Consider the following 24,869-nt stretch of genomic DNA (forward strand, 5'->3'; position numbering starts at 1 on the left):
TATACAGTAACACTATTTATTAGTGCTGGTTACATTTGGGGTGCAGAGTCCATTGTTTAAATGTTGGGTGTTGCTATGCAATAATGTTAAAGTAAATGATGCACATTATTAACTTCATTTAATCCCTTTGCACAATGTAATTCAATTTTTTTTAACGTTTTTGATTGCATTTGTTAAATTATTACATATCCTTACCTTTAATGAGGATATATCTCATAGCTTATACAGAACATGTGAAATGCAGCTGCTATCATTTATTTTAGAGCTTCAGCTATCATCATAAAGGTGTTTGGGGCAAAAATTGTAGTCTGTCGTGGCACTAGGCTCCTCAATCTTCAGCTGCCAATATATGCAGATGTTTATACAAAAAAATAATCTTGGGTACAATGGGGTTGATTCATGTTTGTAAGTTAAGCAAAAAAGCAAGCAATTGGGCAAAACTATGTTGCACTGCAGGTGGAGGTGGGGCACATGTAACATGCAGAGTTTTAGAATTTGGCAACTTTGCTGATCAAAGAGGGGGGGATCGTATGGAGACTGCACACAGTACCCTCCTCCATTAACCACTCAACTGACATGGTCGCATGTGATCACATGTGACTAACTGTCCACCAGCGTCTGCAGCCCCTGGCAGTCCCCAGCCCCTGGCGGTCCACAGCCCCTTCAGTGTGCTGAAATTGGCAGTGATGCGGCAGTCTCTTGCTGCCTACATTACTGCCAGAATCGCACCCCAGAATGCCGTGCGGCCAGCATTCTGGAGCGCATGTTCTGGGAAGTACAGTGCAGGGAGGAGAATGTTCGTTCCTCTCCCGGCACATTTTGGGTGATCTCTGACTGCTAGCCTCCCTCCCAGCTAATCATCCAGAAACACCTATAGAAAATACATGGATCTCCATGCAATTTTGATCTGTCTTTTAGCTGTAAACATCGGAATGCATACCCAGAGGGAAAACATTGGATGCTTTTCCTGCTTCCACCTCTGAATAACCCCTTTGTTTTCAAGATATCGGGAGAATTAGATTTTTTGCACCAGATACTTTTCGACCGATGGTAACAGGTGTCACCAATTTTTCACAGCCAATCTCTTTCTCTTTGGCAGTTCCAGGCCATCGGAGGATTAGAAAGGCATAACTAACAAATTATTTTTCTTCCTTGGAGCGAGACAAGACCCTAAAGAGGCATTTTATGTCCTTGTAAGCATTCCAAACATCCTGGCTGATATCGATTGTGATCACACTGCCAGGCAGAATGGAAGCATCATTTCACAATTATATAAACCTTTAGTCCATGAATGCACAGGTTGTGCGTGATGTCAGACAAGAGATACTTGATGCTCAGGCCAGTTTTCCTGCATCATTTCATGATTGCTGTCTATCTGTATACTTCTCCAATCAATGCATTTCTGTAATTCTGAAGAAGGGTTGGCTGCAGCGAAAGTTTTTTTTTTTTTTTGTGCTAAAAAAGTTAGTTTTCTTATGTATTAAATGAAGGTATACTGTTGTGGGTTTTTTTTTTAATTTATTTTTATAGGAGACACAGGATTTGTCAGCCATTTATGGTTGCTAATGCCAATCTGAAATCTAGGAGTTGCAGCAGAACAATATGCCAAGCAGTACACACCACTGCCAGAGAAGTCCCAGAAGCCACCTGTTAGGGTCCTTTAAAAAAAACATTTATACAGATCCGTGGTGTTCACTCTAAGGGTTGTGACATAAATAGTCATTGCTTTATTTTGTGTGGAAAACTGCTTAGAACATTTACAACCTGGCCTTTGTCAGAATCTTACAACTGAAATATAGAGTGATGATGGTGTCTGGGTCCGTTCCAGAGATACTGCAGGCAAGAACATAATAGCTGACAGAGTCATAACAACTATACACCTTTTATATTCTTTGTTGTATGACTATTAGGCCGGCCAGCTGTTTTTCCTTTACTAATTTGTGCTTTCTAATTTGTATGTATTTGCTTTTTATTCTGGCTTTAAGAATAGATAGAGGTCATGGAGATCAAAAGCAGAGAGACTGTGTATGATCCTACAGGACTTTGCTCAAATGAAAGCATGCCCATTAGGCTTTCTCTTCTAGCTAAAGCCTAATAATCTCCGGACAAGCAGCAAATTTGGGAGAGTGAAATTGCTTTTAGACAGTAATGTGTAAAGTTATGTTGATGAAGTAACCCTGCTTTCTCCAGGCATTTTTGATAACAAAAATCCCATTAACTATTTGCCCTCAAATGCCCGTTAGATGCAATCAGAAGGATACTGTAATTTGTAAAAGAATAATGCAGTTTGGCGTTATAGGTATAATTGGTTCTTTGAGAAGCTAATATAGACTGCAGTTAAAGTTTGCATAATATTGGTCTAAGAAATCAGGACAATTATAACAATAACATGCAGTGCCGGATTACAGGGTTTATGGATTTGCAGATGATCATTATGGTGATGCCCTATTCTATCCATTGGGCACAGAATACAAGAATTAATTCATTTATTATACAATATATGACCACCTGAATCTCATACCTTTTACTACTGATATTACCTCTTCTATCACTGAATTTATCACTATAGTCACTACAAACTCTAAGGGGGTATCCAATTACCTGCGGTCAATGACCGTGGGTAACTGTATTGCCGGGGGCTATCCTATTAGCCCCAAAGCGGTACACTCCTCCCCCAGATCCTGGCACTTATCGCTGATTATGCTTTCGATGCCTCAGACATCCGAAGCATAATCCACGATCAGCGGGCAGCCGGAGCCATGATAAAGATCCCATGTGTTTTCACGCAATCGCAGGTCTATTTTCAGGTGATCAAAATGGACCCTAATTGGATACCGCAATAATAACCATCGATCAAAAATTGCGATATCCAGCCATTTAGATCCGCCAAAAATGGATTGCACCTAATTTGATACCCCCCTAAGGCTCTCAGCCTCAGGGCCAGAAAAAGGTTTGCGAGGGGGCCCACGGCAACAAACCTATGGTGGTCCCTACCAATAAAATTGTCAACATTCTAATCTGACGATCTTATTAAAAAGCATTAGCTATAAAAACTCCCAGCACCACATTTGTATTGAACACACTGTAGAGGGAGTCTCCGCATCATGCCAAACAGATCCCACAGTAGTACCACATAAACTGGCGATGTTGTTATTTGTGAGGGCCTCCACATGTACGGGGGCCACTGGACGACTGCCTGGCTGGCTTGATGCTAATCCTTTCCTGCTCAGGTCTTAGCTCTTTTAATGTGACAACAGTATATCTTTGTACCCAAGCTGCCTGGTCATCACTTTTCCAACACTTTAAGTTGTTTTATGCTTTCAGCTGAATGACGAAAGTGGCATCAACATCATTTGTAAAAAAAAGAAAAGAAAAAAGGCAACATTTTAACTGCATTCTCTAACAAATAGATTTATCCTGAGGGAAAACACTGGCACACACAGGTGACGGTTTTGAGTTGCTAGAAACCCCCCAGATGGACCGGTCCCTCCCTCCCCATCACTGCTGCAGGGAGGAGACATGGATAATATGAGTAGCCCAAGAGGGGGAGGGGCATAATGACACAGATAATGCCGGTAAGTAGCTATTTCACTTGTGAGTACCTAAAAGCTGATGCAAATTACACTGATTATTATGGGTGTGGTATGCAAGGGTGACCTCACTTAGGTCGACAGGGTCTAGGTCGACCACTATTGGTCGACAGTAGGTAGGTTGACATTTTTTCTAGGTCGACAGGAAATCTAAGTTGACATGTACTAGGTCGACATGACAGAAAGTGGACATGAGTTTTTGCACTTTTTTGGTGTAATTTTCTTTGTACAGTGACCGGGAACCCCAATTAGTGCACTGTGTCCCCTTGCTTCGGGCAAGGTGCCTCGCTCCACTACCGCTGCGCTCGGCACAGGTTACCGTTCCCAATTGTAGTCCACGCGGATCGTAAAGTATGAAAAAGTTAAAAAAAATTTGAAAAACTCATGTCAACCTAGAACATATCGACCTAGAGTCCCTGTCGACCTAGAAACCATGTCGACCTAATTACTGTCGATCAATAGTGGTCGACCTAGACAGTGTCGACCTAAGTGTGGTTGACCTAGAGACTGGATACCGATTATGATGATGATGATGATGATGATGCACAAGTTAGCCACTTCTGATTGGCTGTTTGTGGATTCACAGGTTCTTTCTTCTTTGTGCCTTTTTTATATGGTTTTGTGAGTGCAATATAAAATGAATTTGCTTTATTATTAGGCATATACAAGTAGTAACATTTACCATATGTCTAACAGATTCATTTTTATGTACATCAAAGCTAATACAGGTTGAGTATCCCATATCCAAATATTCCGAAATATGGAATATTCCGAAATACGGACTTTTTTGAGTGAGAGTGAGATAGTGAAACCTTTGTTTTTTGATGGCTCAATGTACACAAACTTTGTTTAATGCACAAAGTTATAAAAAATATTGGCTAAAATGACCTTCAGGCTGTGTGTATAAGGTGTATATGTAACATAAATACATTCTGTGCTTAGATTTAGGTCCCATCACCATGATATATGGTATGCAATTATTCCAAAATACGGAAAAATCCCATATCCAAAATACCTCTGGTCCCAAGCATTTTGGATAAGGGAGACTCAACCTGCATTGTATTTGCTATCAAACCAATGTTAAAATCTTTATTATTTTATTATTGGCAGTAATTTATTTAGCACACACATATTCCACAGTGCTGTGCTGTACAGAGAATATTTATAAGCCTTTCACAATAGTCCCTGCCTCAGTGGATCTTCCAATCTATATTCCCAATTAACATACTAGTATTTTGGAATATGGGAGGAAACCCACTTAAACATAAGGGGACATACAAACTCCATAAAGATAAGGTCTTCGTGGGAATTGAATACAAGAGCTCAGTGTTGTGATTCAGTAATGCTAACCACTACACCAACCATGCTTATGAACTAGTTGTGTATAAATGCATCTGGCATTATGCTACTAATGCAGAGCTGCATGCATCGGGGGTAACATTCTGGGTTATATATAAATGTTACTTTTCCTCAAACTAACAGGTCCATATCATGTGTTTCTTACATGGATTGGATATGTATGGTGTATATTCACTCACAGGGCTTTAAATGCACTGTGAGACTGATGCAGAATTGGTAGCAAAATTACTATAATGTACCGTAATGTAATAGCATATCCATATGTTTAATAACACAGATCATGATAAAAAAACAGTATAAGCGCATTAAGTAAGTATATGTGTAAAGCACCATAATATGCTATTATCCACATCATCATTTGTTTGATATTGCTAGTCAGAAATGTGGTTCCCAATATAGTTTCAGTGTTTCATATTGTTGCAGAGTCCCCTAAGCCCTAAGTGCCACCATTGTTGGTCAATACATATATATATATATATATATATATATATATATATATATATATATATATATATATATATGTATAAATAAATAGCAATATCTTCCGGCACTCCACACTTTCAATTACCCGGCTCGGTGCCTTCCTCTGGGGTAAACACAATGTATGCAAGAGTCCAATGTAGTAGGCAGCACTCAGAGACTACTAAACACTGGGCACAGCGTGCATAAAGGCCCCGTGGGGCGTGCTTTATTTAGTAACCTTTCCGGGGAAGTGGTACCATCCCCTGAAACGTTACTAAATAAAGCACGCCCCACGGGGCCTTTATGCACGCTATGCCCAGTGTTTAGCAGTCTCTGAGTGCCGCCTACTAAATTGGACTCTTTTATATATATATATATATATATATATATATATATATATATATATACGGAACCAAAAATGACAAATAAAATTGCCTCCTAGTGCAAGAAAGTACTTCTGTGATGCAGTCAAACCAATAACTAGATCCACATCTACCATGTACAAAGGCAAAAGCAGCAAAATGCAATGTGAAGAGATAACACTGATTGAAGTTATATTTAAAAACAAATGTATTCAGTACATATATGTATGTTTTAAAAGTAGAGCTTATCTGGGTGTCCAGGGTGCAGCAGTTTTTCCAGAACCCATGACTCTGGTCGAGGACCCCAGACTCACGCTAACCTGCTAATCAGGGTTGAGTGGGAGGGGGAAGGGGGGTTTGGAAGAGGTGATATTGCCGGGACTGCATGGTAGCCACCATCTTGTTACTACCTGCATGACCCCTCTCCATTGACAGGCTGCTTCCCTTTCCTGACCTAGGGCCGCTTCACGTTCATGCACCCAGAGGAGGACATGGATGCTGGAGCTGCTGATAGGACACACACATGGACTTTATTTCTAAATACTTTTGTCTTGCTGGACTCTCACTTCCAAATCTGCACTATGTTGTTACTGACACCTATTGCCTCTCCTATATGCTGCCTCATGGACCCCATCATGTACCATGTAGTTTTGCCCCACTGTATGCTATGCCTATATGTTAAACCTTTACCAGGTGAATTTATCCCTACAGGGTATACTACAGTGGATTCCAAATTTTTTGAATCACGGCGCCCTAGAATATCAGAATTTTTTTCACGGCACCCCTAGGCCAAAAATTTCTTATTGAGAAATTTAGAAAGAAATATTACATTAAGTAGATTGCATTTATATGTCATCCTTAGGGTCAGTTGTGTGGTGTGAGGGACAAGATTTGCTTCTGTTTGGCCACTTATTTTATGACTGGCAGCCACCAGCACTGGTTTTGCCTATTATATTGACCATGAATAATTTGAATTGGTCCTGGACCACCAACCCAGGGCTCCCCTGCAAGTGTCCCGAGGCACCCCAGGGAGCCACGGCACACAGTTTGGGAACCTCTGTACTACTACTACTACTACTACACATGTTTCAGTTGTTCGCATGTATCCCTTGAGTCTGTGTGTGGCTATTTCCCACAGTGTAACCTTCGTAGCGCGCCCAACATTGCTGTCTCACCTGGTATGCTTGTGCATGGGGTGAAATATACATGGACCTGACGATGATGTTGGGACCCTGCTCCTAGCATTAGGTCACTGCAATCACCCCATTTTGTGTCATCTCTTCTTGGTGTGACCTGTTCTACATAGTTATTCCAACATGGCTGCCTCACTTGGGTCCTTTGGTGACCAGAATATATAACCTATGAAAGTTATTACCCAAAATGTCAGCACAAACTCTGCTTTACACTTATTGGGCGGTTTCTTTTTACTTCTGTATCACTGTCAGTAGCGGATCTTGCCACGGGCAAGCAGAACTTTTGCCAAGAGCGCCGCCTTCCGGAGGGCGCAGGGCGCCATCCGGAGGGCGCCGCACCAGGGCAAGATCCGCTGCTGCTGTGTGCCCCCCGCTGCCGCTGGCCACTGCCCCCCCCGCTGCCGCCGTGAAGGGAAACTAGACGCGTACGTCTTCGTGGAGAGGTCCTTTACTGTGCGGTGCGCGATGACGTCATCGCGTACCGCACAGCAAAGGTCCTCTCCACGAAGGAAACTAGACGCTACGCGTCAAGTTTCCCTTCGTGGAGAGGACCTTTGCTGTGCGGTGCACGATGACGTCATCGCGCACCGCACATCATTTCAGTCTGTACAGGGGGCGTAAATGACCACGCCCCCTGTACGAAGCCACGCCCCCTATTGCCGCCCGGGGCGCTCAGAGCGCCAGAACCGGCCCTGATCACTGTATTAATCTTTGTAATATGTTCTGTGTTTTTGATGACTGTAAAGCACCTTTAGTCCTGCTGGAGAGAGACCACTATATAAAAAAATAAAAAAATAAAAATAAATAATAATAGCTATTAATAATAATAATAATAATAATAATAATAATAATAATAAAGAATGTAGGCGCCACCAATGTTTTACAAAAGTAGGTGAAAACTATTATTTTCACCTACCTTTAAAGATGATGAATAGGCCCCTTAAAACCTCTCTCAGATTACAACTGAGGTCTCTCTCTCTCTCAGGATCTCTCATTCAGAAACCATTGTTTATTCACTTTTTCCAGTGGGGTGTTATTGTGCTCTCTAGATTCTGTTTTTAATTATATCTGTGTGATTCATTTAAATGCTGTAATACTAAGGGGGGTATTCAATTAGTGCAATTTTTCCGACCAGTCAAAAAAACATCACTTTTCGCCCGTTTTAAGGTCGAATGTAAATTCGACCTATTCAATACCTGTACCGTTTTTTTCGACTTGTTGAAAAATCCAGCACTGGCGAAAACCACGTGTATCAGCGAATTTGCCTCCAATACACGTGTTTTGGAAAATTCGCAGGCGCTTTCACTCGCTTTTTGGTGCAATTTTCACCCATGCCGATTTAACTAAAAGAAAAAAGTGAAATGGCATGGGCGAAAGTGGATTCATAAACGGACAAAAACGCCCGCAACTGAATTAGTGCTGTTTTTTTCGACCATATAAAAAAACAGCACTTAATTGAATACCCCCCTAAATCACTTTACTATGTACTATTTTTGATATCTGTAAAGCGACTTTAAGGCCTATGGGAGAAAAGCGCTATATAAATAGAATTATTAATACTATTTTCCTCTAGACTTTGCTCACTGTGGAGCTGCTTTTCCATCCACCTCCACTCTTTACAAGATGGCGCCGCTACTCCTAATGCTCCAATTGCTCCTTTTGATCTGTTAACTAAGCCTTGGAAGGAGATAAAATGGCCAGAGATAAAGTACCAGCCAATCAGCTCCTAACTGTCATTTTTCAAACACAGCTTGTGACATGGCAGTTAGGAGCTGATTGGCTGGTACTTTATCTCCGGCCACTTTATCTGCATTCAAGGCTTAGTAAATAGACCCATTGGTTTCTAACTGCCATTTTAAGGCAACTGCCACCTCAGGATCAGGCTGCTCCTCCTCAGCCTAATGACAGTCACTGACACTCATCAGCCTCTCTCCCACTGTCAGGTTTTTGTACCCAAGAGAATTATAGGAGCCTTTTGCAGCAGTTTAGCCCCCAGGGAAAATAAAATAATGCCTCTGAGCTGGTATGGGGTATTGGAAGTTTAATAAAATTATTTAGATTAAGAAATAAGACAAGGGAAAAAAACAAACAAAAAAAAAACACCTAAGCACATACAGCGTTTTTAGGATATTCACTAGTTACCCACAATTTTTCACTTCCTATGGAATTTAGGATGCGGTGGGTGTATAATTCAATATAACTATTCCACATGTCCATGGTCTACAGTATGTGGTAGTAGTAGGCCTGTTCCATAGTCAGGGGGTCAATCATATTCTGTGCGCATGCTACAAATTTGGAACAAATCATCCTTAAATTGATAAATTGTTACAATAAGAATTGCTTGTTGTGCTTGTTGACAAGTGACCAGTGCAATAATACATTGTTACCACTGACTACACACATTTTTTTCCCTGTACAGCACGGATAGTATCATGGGTTTAATCCAGAAGAGCAGTTAGCCATCATACAAAGTGGGCGCTAAATCAAGTGACTGGACACATCATTTCTCATCCTGCCACACAGAATATGACTGACCCCTTGTCTATGGAACATGCCTACTACTACCACATAGACCACGGTCACATGGAATAATTATATTGAATTATACACCCACTGCATCCTAAATTCCATAGGAAGTGAAAAACTGTGGGTAACTGGTGAATATCCTAAAAACGCTATATGTGCTTAGATGTTGTTTGTTTTTGTCCTTGTCTTATTTCTTAATCTAAATAATTTTATTAAACTTCTAATAAATGTTAAGTTTTAAAACTGCAACCATTAAATAAGGTAGGTAATGCCCCACCAAGAGAGTACTTTTTCTTTTTTGTGCTTCATTAACCCATACTCTTATACTCTCTAGGGAGCACCTTCACATATGCATTTACACACCCTTTCATTCCCTTGGTCTGTCTTTCCTGATGTAAGGTGTTAGAATAGGAGAGTACTACTATGCATTCTTCAACATGGCTTCTCCGGAGAAGATGCTTCATTCCATTACCAAGATGGTTGTCAGTATTACTACTGTCCATGTGTGGTTCCATCTTGTTACTATGCATGTGTGACTTAGGGGTCTATTTACAGTACTAAGCCTTGGATGGAGATAAAGTGGACGGAGATAAATTTCCAGCCAATCAGCTCCTAACTGCCGTGTCACAGGCTGGGTTTGAAAAATGACAGTTTGGAGCTGATTGGCTGGTACTTTATCTCTGTCCACTTTATCTTGATCCAAGGCTTAGCTCCAAAAGACCTGCAACCTTTTACCTGGCGAAACCACTGTTTCATTCCCCTGCACTGCTACCTGCTTCCAGGTGACAGTGAGCGGCTGGTGAGCTGTCAGAACCCTGCTCCACTACAAGCCATGCTTCATGCCATCAAGCAGTGTAATAGTGAGTATTATCACTTATGCAATAAATCAATCTACCTGTTAAGACACTGAACTTGTGATTGGGTCAAATTAAAAATTCCTCTGGTGTGCACATTACTTTGCTAAACCACCACTGCACACACATTTTCAACATAAGGAAGTGCAATTGTCAGATGTGATCAACACTGCATTGGGGCTGATTAGTGATGTGCACCGGACATTTTTCGGGTTTTGTGTTTTGGTTTTGGATTCGGTTCCGCGGCCGTGTTTTGGATTCGGACGCGTTTTGGCAAAACCTCCCTGAAATTTTTTTGTCTGATTCGGGTGTGTTTTGGATTCGGGTGTTTTTTTTTACAAAAACCCTTCAAAAACAGCTTAAATCATAGAATTTGGGGGTCATTTTGATCCCATAGTATTATTAACCTCAATAACCATAATTTCCACTCATTTTCAGTCTATTCTGAACACCTCACACCTCACAATATTATTTTTAGTCCTAAAATTTGCACCGAGGTCGCTGGATGACTAAGCTAAGAGACCCAAGTGGCCGACACAAACACCTGGACCATCTAGGAGTGGCACTGCATTGTCAGACAGGATGGCACTTCTAAAAAATAGTCCCCAAACAGAACATGATGCAAAGAAAAAAAGAGGTGCACCAAGGTCGCTGGATGGCTAAGCTAAGCGACACAAGTGGCCAACACAAACACCTGGCCCATCTAGGAGTGGCACTGCAGTGTCAGGCAGGATGGCACTTCAAAAAAATAGTCCCCAAACAGCACATGATGCAAAGAAAAATGAAAGAAAAAAGAGGTGCAAGATGGAATTGTCCTTGGGCCCTCCCACCCACCCTTATGTTGTATTAACAGGACATGCACACTTTAACAAACCCATCATTTCAGAGACAGGGTCTGCCACACAACTGTGACTGAAATGACTGGTTGGTTTGGGCCCCCACCAAAAAAGAAGCAATTAATCTCTCCTTGCACAAACTGGCTCTACAGAGGCAAGATGTCCACCTCCTCCTCATCGTCCGATTCCTCATCCCTTTCACTGTGTACATCCCCCTCCTCACAGATTATTAATTCGTCTCCACTGGAATCCACCATCTCAGGTCCCTGTGCACTTTCTGGAGGCAATTGCTGGTGAATGTCTCCATGGAGGAATTGATTATAATTCATTTTGATGAACATCATCTTCTCCACATTTTCTGGAAGTAACCTCGTACGCCGATTGCTAACAAGGTGATCGGCTGCACTAAACACTCTTTCGGAGTACACACTGGAGGGTGGGCAACTTAGATAAAATAAAGCCAGTTTCTGCAAGGGCCTCCAAATTGCCTCTTTTTCCTGCCAGTATACTGACGTGCCTACTTGGATGCGGTCACTCATATAATCCTCCACCATTCTTTCAATGGTGAGAGAATCATATGCAGTGACTGTAGACGACATGTCAGTAATCATTGGCAGGTCCTTTAGTCCGGACCAGATGTCAGCACTCGCTCCAAACTACCCTGCATCACCGCCAGCGGGTGGGCTCAGAACTCTTAGCCTTTTCCTCGCTCCCCCAGTTGCGGGAGAATGTGAAGGAGGAGCTGTTGACGGGTCACGTTCCGCTTGACTTGACAATTTTCTCACCAGCAGGTCTTTGAACCTCTGCAGACTTGTGTCTGCCGGAAAGAGAGATACAATGTAGGTTTTAAATCTAGGATCGAGCACGGTGGCCAAAATGTAGTGCTCTGATTTCAACAGATTGACCACCCGTGAATCCTGGTTAAGCGAATGAAGGACTCCATCCACAAGTCCCACATGCCTAGCGGAATCGCTCTGTCTTAGCTCCTCCTTCAATGTCTCCAGCTTCTTCTGCAAAAGCCTGATGAGGGGAATGACCTGACTCAGGCTGGCAGTGTCTGAACTGACTTCACGTGTGCCAAGTTCAAAGGGTTGCAGAACCTTGCACAACGTTGAAATCATTCTCCACTGCGCTTGAGTCAGGTGCATTCCCCCTCCTTTGCCTATATCGTAGGCAGATGTATAGGCTTAAATGGCCTTTTGCTGCTCCTCCATCCTCTGAAGCATATAGAGGGTTGAATTCCACCTCGTTACCACCTCTTGCTTCAGATGATGGCAGGGCAGGTTCAGGACTGTTTGCTGGTGCTCCAGTCTTCGACACGCGGTGGCTGAATGACGAAAGTGGCCCGCAATTCTTCGGGCCACCGTTAGCATCTCTTGCACGCCCCTGTCATTTTTTAAATAATTCTGCACCTCCAAATTCAATGTATGTGCAAAACATGGGACGTGCTGGAATTTGCCCACATGTAATGCACGCACAATATTGCTGGCGTTGTCCGATGTCACAAATCCCCAGGAGAGTCCATTTGGGGTAAGCCATTCTGCGATGATGTTCCTCAGTTTCCGTAAGAGGTTGTCAGCTGTGTGCCTCTTCTGGAAAGCGGTGATACAAAGCGTAGCCTGCCTAGGAACGAGTTGGCGTTTGCGAGATGCTGCTACTGGTGCCGCCGCTGCTGTTCTTGCTGCGGGAGGCAGTACATCTACCCAGTCGGCTGTCACAGTCATATAGTCCTGAGTCTGCCCTGCTCCACTTGTCCACATGTCCGTGGTTAAGTGGACATTGGGTACAACTGCATTTTTTAGGACATTGGTGACTCTTTTTCTGAGGTCTGTGTACATTTTCGGTATCGCCTGCCTAGAGAAATGGAACCTAGATGGTATTTGGTACCGGGGACACAGTACCTCAATCAAGTCTCTAGTTCCCTGTGAATTAACGGTGGATACCGGAAACACGTTTCTCACCATCCAGGCTGCCAAGGCCTGAGTTATCCGCTTTGCAGCCGGATGACTGCTGTGATATTTCATCTTCCTCGCAAAGGACTGTTGGACAGTCAATTGCTTACTGGAAGTAGTACAAGTGGTCTTCCGACTTCCCCTCTGGGATGACGATCGACTCCCAGCAGCAACAACAGCAGCGCCAGCAGCAGGAGGCGTTACACTTAAGGATGCATCCGAGGAATCCCAGGCAGGAGAGGACTCGTCAGACTTGACAGTGACATGGCCTGCAGGACTATTGGCTTTCCTGTGTAAGGGGGAAATTGACACTGAGGGAGTTGGTGGTGTGGTTTGCAGGAGCTTGGTTACAAGAGGAAGGGATTTAGTGGTCAGTGGACTGCTTCCGCTGTCATCCAAAGTTTTTGAACTTGTCACTGGCTTATGATGAATGCGCTCCAGGTGACGTATAAGGGAGGATGTTCCGAGGTGGTTAACGTCCTTACCCCTACTTATTACAGCTTGACAGAGGCAACACACGGCTCGACACCTGTTGTCCGCATTTGTGTTAAAATAATTCCACACCGAAGAGGTGATTTTTTTGTAATTTGACCAGGCATGTCAATGGCCATATTCGTCCCACGGACAACAGGTGTCTCCCCGGGTGCCTGACTTAAACAAACCACCTCACCATCAGAATCCTCCTTGTCAATTTCCTCCTCAGCGCCAGCAACACCTATATCCTCATCCTGGTGTACTTCAACAGTGACATCTTCAATTTGACTATCAGGAACTGGACTGCGGGTGCTCCTTCCAGCACTTGCAGGGGGCGTGCAAATGGTGGAAGGCGCCACCTCTTCCCGTCCAGTGTTGGGAAGGTCAGGCATCGCAACCGATACAATTGGACTCTCCTTGGGGATTTGTGATTTTGAAGAACGCACAGTTCTTTGCTGTGCTTTTGCCAGCTTAAGTCTTTTCATTTTTCTAGCGAGAGGATGAGTGCTTCCATCCTCATGTGTAGCTGAACCACTAGCCATGAACATAGGCCAGGGCCTCAGCCGTTCCTTTCCACTCCGTGTCGTAAATGGCATATTGGCAAGTTTACGCTTCTCCTCATACGCTTTTAATTTTGATTTTTGGGTCATTTTACTGAACTTTTGTGTTTTGGATTTTACATGCTCTCTACTATGACATTGGGCATCGGCCTTGGCAGACGACGTTGATGGCATTTCATCGTCTCGGCCATGACTAGTGGCAGCAGCTTCAGCACGAGGTGGAAGTGGATCTTGATCTTTCCCTATTTTACCTTCCAGATTTTTGTTCTCCATTTTTTAATGTGTGGAATTATATGCCAGTATCAATAGCAATGGCCTACTACTATATATACTGCGCACAACTGAAATGCACCACAGGTATGGATGGATAGTATACTTGACGACACAGAGGTAGGTAGAGCAGTGGCCTACTGTACCGTACTGCTATATATGATATACTGGTGGTCAGCAAACTGTGCAAAACTGAAATGCACCACAGGTATGGATGAATAGTATACTTGACGACACAGAGGTAGGTAGAGCAGTGGCCTACTGTAACGTACTGCTATATATTATATACTGGTGGTCAGCAAACTGTGCAAAACTGAAATGCACCACAGGTATGGATGGATAGTATACTTGACGACACAGAGGTAGGTAGAGCAGTGGCCTTCTGTACCGTACTCCTATATATTATATACTGGTGGTCAGCAAAATTATGCACTGTACTCCTACTATATACTACAATGCAGCACAGATATGGAGCGTTTTTCAGGCAGAGAACGTATAATACTGGTGGTCACTGGTCAGCAAAACTCTGCACTGTACTCCTATATAATACTGCTGGTCCCCAGTCCCCACAATAAAGCAGTGTGAGCACAGATATATGCAGCACACTCAGCACAGATATGGAGCGTTTTTCAGGCAGAGAACGTATAATACTGGTGGTCACTGGTCAGCAAAACTCTGCACTGTACTCCTCCTATATAAAACTGCTGGTCCCCAGTCACCACAATAAAGCAGTGTGAGCACAGATATATGCAGCACACTGAGCACAGATATGGAGCGTTTTTCAGGCAGACAACGTATACTGGTGGTCACTGGTCAGCAAAACTCTGCACTGTACTCCTCCTATATAATACTGCTGGTCCCCAGTCCCCACAATAAAGCAGTGTGAGCACAGATATATGCAGCACACTGAGCACAGATATGGAGCATTTTTCAGGCAGACAACGTATAATACTGGTGGTCACTGGTCAGCAAAACTCTGCACTGTTCTCCTATAATACTGCTGGTCCCCAGAATAAAGATATTTGCACTGCAGCCCCCTGAAACAAAGTGAGAGGACACCAGCCACGTCCTCTCACTATCATTTCCAATGCACGAGTGAAAAATGGCGGCGACGCGCGGCTCCTTATATAGAATCCGAATCTCGTGAGAATCCGACAGCGGGATGATGACGTTCGGGCGCGCTCGGGTTAACCGAGCAAGGCGGGAGGATCCGAGTCTGCCTCGAACCCGTATAAAAAAGGGTGAAGTTTGGGGGGGTTCGGATTCCGAGGAACCGAACCCGCTCATCACTAGTGCTGATGCATTCATTCTCTTTGTGAGCATGTGCAGTGTAAACGGGATGTAGTTACATTTCTGGCAGTCGGGATCTCGGCGGTTAGGATACCAACCCATTTCTTCTTCCTTCACAATGGCTACACACCTGAACCCTATCCCATGGGACCAAGTAACAGAAAACAAGCTCGCTATTAACCAACCAAACAGGGTGTTACTGTGTATTGTACCTGAATTAGTGCAGGAATAGGTGAGCAACTAAATGTGATTTGAGGATTTTTTTTATTAACAATTAATAGTCTATAGCAGTGGTTCTCAAACTGTGTGCTGTGGCATCCTGGGGTGCTGCAGGACACTTGCAGGGGTACCTCAGGTTGGTGATCCAGAACCAATTAAAACTATTTATTGTCAATGAAACAGGCACAACTTCTGACTGCCAATCATAATATATGTGGAAGCAAATATGTCCCTCACCACATACTTGAACCTAAGGATGACATATGAACATAATTTACTTAATTTAATATTTTTTTATAAGTGTCTCAGTAAGAAACGTTTGGCATAGGGGTGCTGTGACAAAAATTCTGATACTCTAGGGTGCCGTGATTCAAAATAGTTTGGGAATCACTGGTCTACACACTTGTTTCCTTTTTTATCACGGATGTTTTTATATTAGGTAGAGAAATATGATCAACTTTACAGCCTCTAATGAAATGAGCGGGTCCATTTGTTTCGGGAACCGGACCCGCACGAAAATAGCGTCGGATTTTCCCGTCTGACTCGGGTACCAAAACGAGGCAAAACGTCATCAGATTCTCACAGGTTTTGGATTTTATAGGCCCCCTGTGATCGGCACCATTTCACTTCAGATGTGGAGGTTGTAGTAAACGGACGTGTCACTGCGGTGTTCATCCAGGGGACTGCTAAAGGGGTACGTGTTTCCTCCTGGGGTGCTGTGTTCCATCAAGTGGCTGGGGATGCTGTGTTCAGGGTTACTCTCTCTGGGGCTGCTGTATAATTAATCATAAGTGTACAGTATACTATAAATTACAATACACATATTGTGAGTGACACTGTAGGCGGTCCCTGCTTTGTTGTACATAAAGGGGTCCTCTGGCAATCTAGGGGTCCTCATTTTCCTCACCAAACACACTACGTCTACCTTTCCTCTCCTACTTGACCTTCACTGGCTCCCCTTCCCTTTCAGAATCCATTTCTGATCTTATCTCTCTTTACACTCCCACCCGTCCGCTTCGCTCTGTTAATGCACAATGACAATTCTCCTGCCTACGGATAACTTCCTCCCACTCCTACCTCCAAGATTTTTCACGTGCTTCACCACTTCTCTGGAATTCCCTACCTCTCCCCCTCAAACTCTCCACCTCTCTACAAAACTTCAAACGGGCTCTCAAGACCCATTTCTTCACCAAACCCAGCCAAATCTCATCCTAACCCTCTGTTCCACATTCTCTATGTACCCCATCTGTGTCACCCCTGTCTGTCTACCCCTCCCCTTTAGATTGTAAACTCTCACAAGTAGGGCCCTCTTCCCTCATGTGATCATCCTTTGTCTTACTTTAATAATCTTCAACTGTAACAAATCCAGCAGTCTTCTGCCACCTCAGTGGCGCACCCAGGGGGGGTTTCCGAGTACCCAGAACCCCCCCCCCCCTCACTAAGAAAAAAAAATATTATTATTATTTTTTTTTTTTGCTGCACGAGTATTATTAATGGCTGTCTAGCGTCCTCTGCAGCCTGCTGTCTTCCTGGTGGCACTTGTAAGTGCAATAAAAGTTTACTTTATTTTAATTTATAGTACATATATATCCACGTGCATACATATATACACATGTATATACATACATACATACATACATACATATAAACACACACACACACACACACACGATATATATACAAGTGTATATATGTGTACTGTATGTGTGTGTACATATATATATATATATATATATATATATATATGTGTATGCATGTTTAATATGCTATGTATATGTGTATGTATGTATATATATATATATATATATATTATTATTATTATTATTATTATTATCCTTTATTTATATGGCGCCACAAGGGTTCCGCAGCGCCCAATTACAGTACATAAACAAATAATCAAACAGGAAAACAGCAACTTACAGTTGATGACAGTATAGGACAAGTAGAGGGTAAATAAACATAGCTACATCAGCAGATGACACTGGAATAAGTATCAGGTGGCAGAAGACTGCTGGATTTGGTGCAGTTGAAGATTATTAAAGTAAGAAAAGGGTAAGCACATGAGGGAAGAGGGCCCTGCTCGTGAGAGCTTACATTCTATGTGTGTGTGTGTGCACACACACACACACACACACACACACACACACTAGTTTTATGGACCCAGCATATACTGGGTCACCTCAGTCCGCACCCCGTGATTGGCTCCGCCCAGTTCTGGAAACCCCCCCATGCAAATCCTGCGTTTGCCACTGCACCTGATACTTATTCCAGTGTCATCTGCTGAGTAACTATGTTTATTTACCCTGTACTTGTCCTATACTGTCATCAACTGTAAATTGCTGTTTTCCTGTTTGATTATTTATGTACTCTGTAATTGGGAGCTGTGGAACCCTTGTGGCACCATATAAATAAAGGATAATAATAATAATAATAATAATAATAATAATAATCACAGGATTTTTATTGTTCCTAGGGTAATATTAACACAATAACATAAATTTCCAGGCAATTTTGACAACAATATAAACAATTAAAAATATATATTGTACAATATATATTTTGAGATGCTGTAATCATCTGTATAGATTATATTAGGCTTCAATGTAGGCTCAGTTCCAGAAAGGCATCTTTGACCTGGAAAAGGATCCTGTGGCTCTCCTGCTTGGAATAGTTTGTCAACAACAGATGGAGTGCCTCAAGGTGCCTCAGCCAACTTTACGCAAGGTATGTACTATGTAAATAAATATGTATGTTTTTGACCAATATACACAATACATATTTGTATTAATTATACATATTTCCACTTTATTGCAGACATTCTGTCAGAAAGGGAGTGAAATTAAGCTGAGTCCCCGCTGCGGCTCCCTTATATGGAATCCAAAACCTGCAAGATCCAATGCTGGATGAAAACAATATTGTGAGGTGGTCAAATTTGACTAGAAATTAGTGATGTGCGCTGAAAATTTTTGGGGTTTTGTGTTTTGGTTTCGGCTCCGCAGCCGTGTTTTGGATTCGGATAGTATTATTAACCTCAATAACCATAATTTCCACTCATTTCCAGTCTATTCTGAACACCTCACACCTCACAATATTATTTTTAGTCCTAAAATTTGCACCGAGGTCGCTGGATGGCTAAGCTAAGCGACCCAAGTGGCCAACACAAACACCTGGCCCATCTAGGAGTGGCACTGCAGTGTCAGACAGGATGGCAGATTTAAAAAATAGTCCCCAAACAGCACATGATGCAAAGGAAAAAAGAGGTGCAATGAGGTAGCTGTGTGACTAAGCTAAGCGACCCAAGTGGCCGACACAAACACCTGGCCCATCTAGGAGTGGCAGTGTCAGATAGTATGGTACTTAAAAAAATAGTCCCCAAACAGCACATGATGCAAAGAAAAAAAGAGGTGCAATGAGGTAGCTGTGTGGCTAAGCTAAGCAACCCACGTGGCCGACACAAACACCTGGCCCATCTAGGAGTGGCACTGCAGTGTCAGACAGGATGGCAGATTTAAAAAATAGTCCCCAAACAGTACATGATGCAAAGAAAAAAAGAGGTACAATGAGGTAGCTGTGTGACTAAGCTAAGCGACCCAAGTGGCCGACACAAATACCTGGCCCATCTGGGAGTGGCACTGCAGTGTCAGACAGGATGGAAGATTTAAAAAAATAGTCCCCAAACAGCACATGATGCAAAGAAAAAAGAGGTGCAATGAGGTAGCTGTGTGACTAAGGTAAGTGACCCAAGTGGCCGACACAAACACCTGGCCCATCTAGGAGTGGCACTGCAGTGTCAGACAGGATGGCAGATTTAAAAAATAGTCCCCAAACAGCACATGATGCAAAGAAAAAAAGAGGTGCAATGAGGTAGCCGTGTGGCTAAGCTAAGCGACCCAAGTGGCCAACACAAACACCTGGCCCATCTAGGAGTGGCACTGCAGTTTTCTAGCGAGAGGATGAGTGCTTCCATCCTCATGTGAATCTTAACCACTAGCCATGAACATAGGCCAGGGCCTAGCCGTTCCTTGCCACTCCGTGTCGTAAATGGCATATTGGCAAGTTTACGCTTTTCATCAGACGCTTTTAATTTTGATTTTTGGGTAATTTTACTGAACTTTTGTAGTATACTTGACGACACAGAGGTAGGTAGAGCAGTGGACTACTGTACCGCACTGCTATATATATACTGGTAGTCACAGCAACATTCTGCACTGCCCCCTCCTACTATATACTGCGCACAACTAAAATGCAGCACAGGTATGGATGGATAGTATACTTGACGACACAGAAGTAGGTAGAGCAGTGGACTATTGTACCGTACTGCTATATATATACTGGTGGTCAAAGCAACATTCTGCACTGTCCTCCTACTATATACTACAATGTAGCACAGATATGGAGCATTTTTCAGGTAGAGAACGTAGATATTTTCAGCACACTGAGCACAGATATTTTCAAGCACACTGAGCACAGATTTTTGCAAGCACACTGAGCAGATATTTGCAGCACACTAAACACAGAAACTGAGAGAACGCTGCATGTCCTCTCGCTATCATCTCCAATGCACGAGTGAAAATGGCGGCGACGCGCGGCTCTTTATATAGAATACGAATCTCGCGAGAATCCGACAGTGGGATGATGACAGTCGGGCGCGCTTGGGTTAACCGAGCAAGGCGGGAGGATCCGAGGCTGCCTCGGAACCGTGTAAAATGGGTGAAGTTCGGGGGGGGGTTCGGATCCCGAGGAACTGAACTCGCTCATCACTACTAGAAATGAGTGGAAATTAATGTTATTGAGGTTATTATTACTGTAGGGACAAAAACGTGCCAACATTATATAATTTTAGCTGTTTTTATTATTAAAAAAAAAATACAGCTCCAACACCAAAACCCACAAGGGCGCTTTTGGCAAAAGCAATACTGATCCAAAACACGAAGAAGATACAGATCCAAGACTAAAGACGAAAGAAGAACTTTGTGCCTTCTCCTCATAAACCCTGCTAGGAAGCAGGTATTTCAGGATAGGTATTTGTGAAATGCACTGTAATGCACGGTCCTCTTGGTTCTACTTGAATGTATCTATCAGTGGTGGATGCTGTTTTTATCAGTGTGATTTATTTTTTGCCATCCGCAATCTAACATAGGGGGAGATTCCAAGTTGTTTGCTCGCTAGCAGATTTTAGCAGCATTGCACACGCTAGGCCGCCGCCCTCTCGGAGTGTATCTTAACTTAGCAGAATAGCGAACGAAAGATTAGCAGAATTGCGAATAGAAAATTCTTAGCAGTTTCTGAGTAGCTCCAGACCTACTCCCAGATTGCGATCAGCTCAGGCCGTTTCGTTCATGGTTTGACGTCACAAACACGCCCTGGGTTCAGCCAGCCACTCCCCCGTTTCTCCATACACTGACGCGTTTTTCCCTGACACGCCTGCGTTTTTCCGCACACTCCCAGAAAACGGCCAGAAACACCCACTTCCTGTCAATTAGTTCACTACGATATGCCGGCGGTCGAGCTCCCGGCGACCAGCATACCAGTGCCGGGAGCCCGACCGCCGGCTTACCGACAGTGTGGCGAGCGCAAATGAGCCCCTTGTGGGCTCGCTGCGCTCGCCACACTACGGGCACGGTGGCTATTTTATTCTCCCTCCAGGGGGGTCGTGGACCCCCAAGAGGGAGAATAAGTGTTGGTATGCCGGCTGTCAGGATCCCGGCACCGGTATACTGTGCGCCGGGATCCCGTCAGTCGGCATACTGAAGACCACCCCCTGTCAATCACACTCCGATCACTTCAACGATGAAAATTCTTCGTTCGGACGTGAGTAAATCTACTACGTTTTGTGCTAAAATACTTACCGCATGCGCACTGCATACCATGCGCATGCACATTTTTTCCTTAATCGCTATGTTACGAAAATCAGCAACGAGTGAACAACTCGGAATGACCCCCATAGTCCAGCTATCATATCGGCAGCTTGACCATTATTGAATGCCCCGCCCACAGGAACCTGCATCTTTTTAAATTGGTTCTAATTTAATTGGTTCGGAAGAAACCCATGTCTTTTCCTTTCCCTGAAGGTAATCATTTCCTGTTTCCATATATAAAGCAGATTAGTCCCGGTGTTCTGTTTGGCTCGTCTGGCTGCAGCTCCACCCTGCATACAGCGATTTTCTTCTGATGGACCTCAATGGTGTTCCGACATCTTTTTTTAGCATCATTTTTAATTTTTATAACTACTTCCAGAAACATAAAGAAATCAGTGAAATAATATCAGGTATGAATAAAGTAAGCATAAGAAGGCGGGTACAGTAGTATGGAAGCTACAATACTACAATTATTTTACCAACTTTTACATTAGGTGAGTGCTGTTACCTTTTTCATATAAAAGAGTGATAGTTACCTAGATAGATCATACTTACCTACTTTTTTAATCTCTTCTTCGGGAGAAGCCAAGAGAGGAGACGCTGTGTGTCACTTCAAGGGGCAGGGCTCGTCATTAGGCCCTACCCCCAACACTGGGAAAAACCTACGATTCGCGTGTCAATGGCAAGGGGAAGGAGCTTAAGGCCCACCTCCAACTCTGGGAAACATCCGCGATTTCTGGTCCGTGGTGAAGGGTGGAGGTAAATGGCTAATTCCATTCATTTAACACCGCACCCGCAATTGGCTGTGATTTTTACACCATCCTGACGATTTCACTAGGAAGCGGGTAGGATGTGGGAGACTCATCTCCCACAAAAATTGGGAGCCACCTGCAGCTTCCGGGAAGGTAGACAAGCATGAGAAAGATACAGTAGATAGATAGATAGATAGATAGATAGATAGACAGACAGACAGACAGACAGACAGACAGACAGACAGATAGACAGACAGACTGACAGACAGACATTTCCATTTACCACAACTGCACAATGTTTAAGTGACCTGTGAATTCACTAGCCATTGTATGCAATATTCCTCTCCCACACATCTGATGTTTCTTCTAAAGTGGAATCCCATGTCAGCTATCTTCGAATAATTATCATATTAAATTTCCTTTTAATATTTTACATTCCCCCTGAAGTTATTCTCTGTAGTTATTTATGTCACCATGTTATGTTCTTATCTTATGCAAGCACCGTCGTGTAGTGTGGGTGATGGGCATGTTGTGGTGTACTGATTCAACAACGCAATTGAGGAGTCTGTTCTTGTCATGTTCAAGGATTTTACAGTATTTATAAACAAATCTTGCCACCCTGTTAATCCTTCTTGAGAAACGAGTCATTTCATATTCATGGAGCATCCTGCGGAAACATTTGCTGTCATGTAAGTTGATTTTTTTTTCTAAACCTGTTTGCCCAATCCACATGGGCTCTGTGCGTTTCTGCACCACTGCGTATCCTGTCATTAAGCTGGCACCGAGGGGCATCAAAAGTCAATCAGAAATTGAACCTGGATTCTTGTGTATTAGCCTTAATTTGGAAATGGACGAGGCCTGGCCAGAATGCAGAGAATTAAAATTGTGCTCTTTCAAGATGCATTATTGTCTCTCAATTTGAGAAGCACTTTACAGCCGCAAATCACCTGACCTGTCAAGTTTGTCTTCAGTATCCTTGTGCAAAGATGACAGGGTTTTTTTTTTTTTGTCAGCGGTCTAGATCAATAGGGACAATCTCTCCACCTCTTGGTGGATTCACATGCATTAGCTGCTGAGGTGGCAGCATAGCGTAAACAATAGGACGCTGTCAGCCTCGACAGAAGGCCATAGATGTATGATCACTGAGCTGACAGCCTGGGCCTTGGAGGGTAAACTGTCTTGCTGGAACTAATTAAACAGATGAAATTATTACATGAATATGCAGATGTTGTTTACATTTTACCATATGGTATTATTACAGGTAATAACTCGCAGGAGGATCCTGTGCTCTCGTCAAAAAGAATGGGAGATGCTGGATGTCACCTATCACTTGCTAGGCAAACACTGACAAGGCAGTTTTCCTCTTATAGAGTTATGGCAGATTTAGCAAACCTTCTAAAGAGGAGGTGTTGCCCATAGCAACCAATAAGAGTCTTGCAATAATTTATCTAATACATGATAGCTAGAATCTGATAGGTTGCTCGGCAACGCTTCGCTTGTCCACTTTACAATGTTTGATAAATCTACCTCTTCCTGTGCTTTTCCAATTTCTTCTATAGTAGAGATTAATTTGTGTATCATAAAGTATTGCCTCTCTATTGCGTAAGCCTATTCATTCAAAGGATAGACACAGAGATGAGTAACTGGTGCGTCCATATTATATGTGCCTTGTTTGGCAATACTCTGAGGAGGAGAAACAGAAGGACAACAGGGGGTCACTTCCGCGGAAGTTAAACAGAAAGTTGGCAAAGTGCACTTAAAAATATATCAGATAGAATAATTTATCCTTGAATAATGGGTAATGGCTTTAGCCATAGCTTTAAAGGGGAAATCAGAACTGCAGTGTAAGTTTGTTAAGTTGATTAGTTTATGGTAGAACATTTGCCAGGGCATAAACATGAATTTAAATAGCGAAGATATAAAGATTTTCTTTCATTTCAGCTTGTTATAGAACTGTAAAATAGTTTTTAAGTTGTGCTATGAGAAAAGAGTCTTCTTGTGGGCGGATGAATACTCATGAGTGAACCGTGTTCCCTTCCCAGGACAAGGACAGTTTAAAAAAACATTATTCCTTAGGCAAGTTAATAGCTGAGGCCATCTCCTACAGTTCACTGTCAATGCAAAAACATATTTACGGCATCTGTAGAAAATCTAGCTACCGTTTTTCAGCATAGATGGAGGAACCAGCTGCTAGGAAACACACAGCATTGGCTCCCTTTAAGGCAGATTAAGAACTGAAACCATGAACCACCCACAGCCCTCCTACCCCTAAATGAGGGGTTTTATTTATTAAAAGAGTGTGTTTCTTCATT

This window comes from Pseudophryne corroboree, chromosome 6, assembly GCF_028390025.1.
Source record: "Pseudophryne corroboree isolate aPseCor3 chromosome 6, aPseCor3.hap2, whole genome shotgun sequence".
NCBI classification, from domain to species: Eukaryota; Metazoa; Chordata; class Amphibia; order Anura; family Myobatrachidae; genus Pseudophryne; species Pseudophryne corroboree.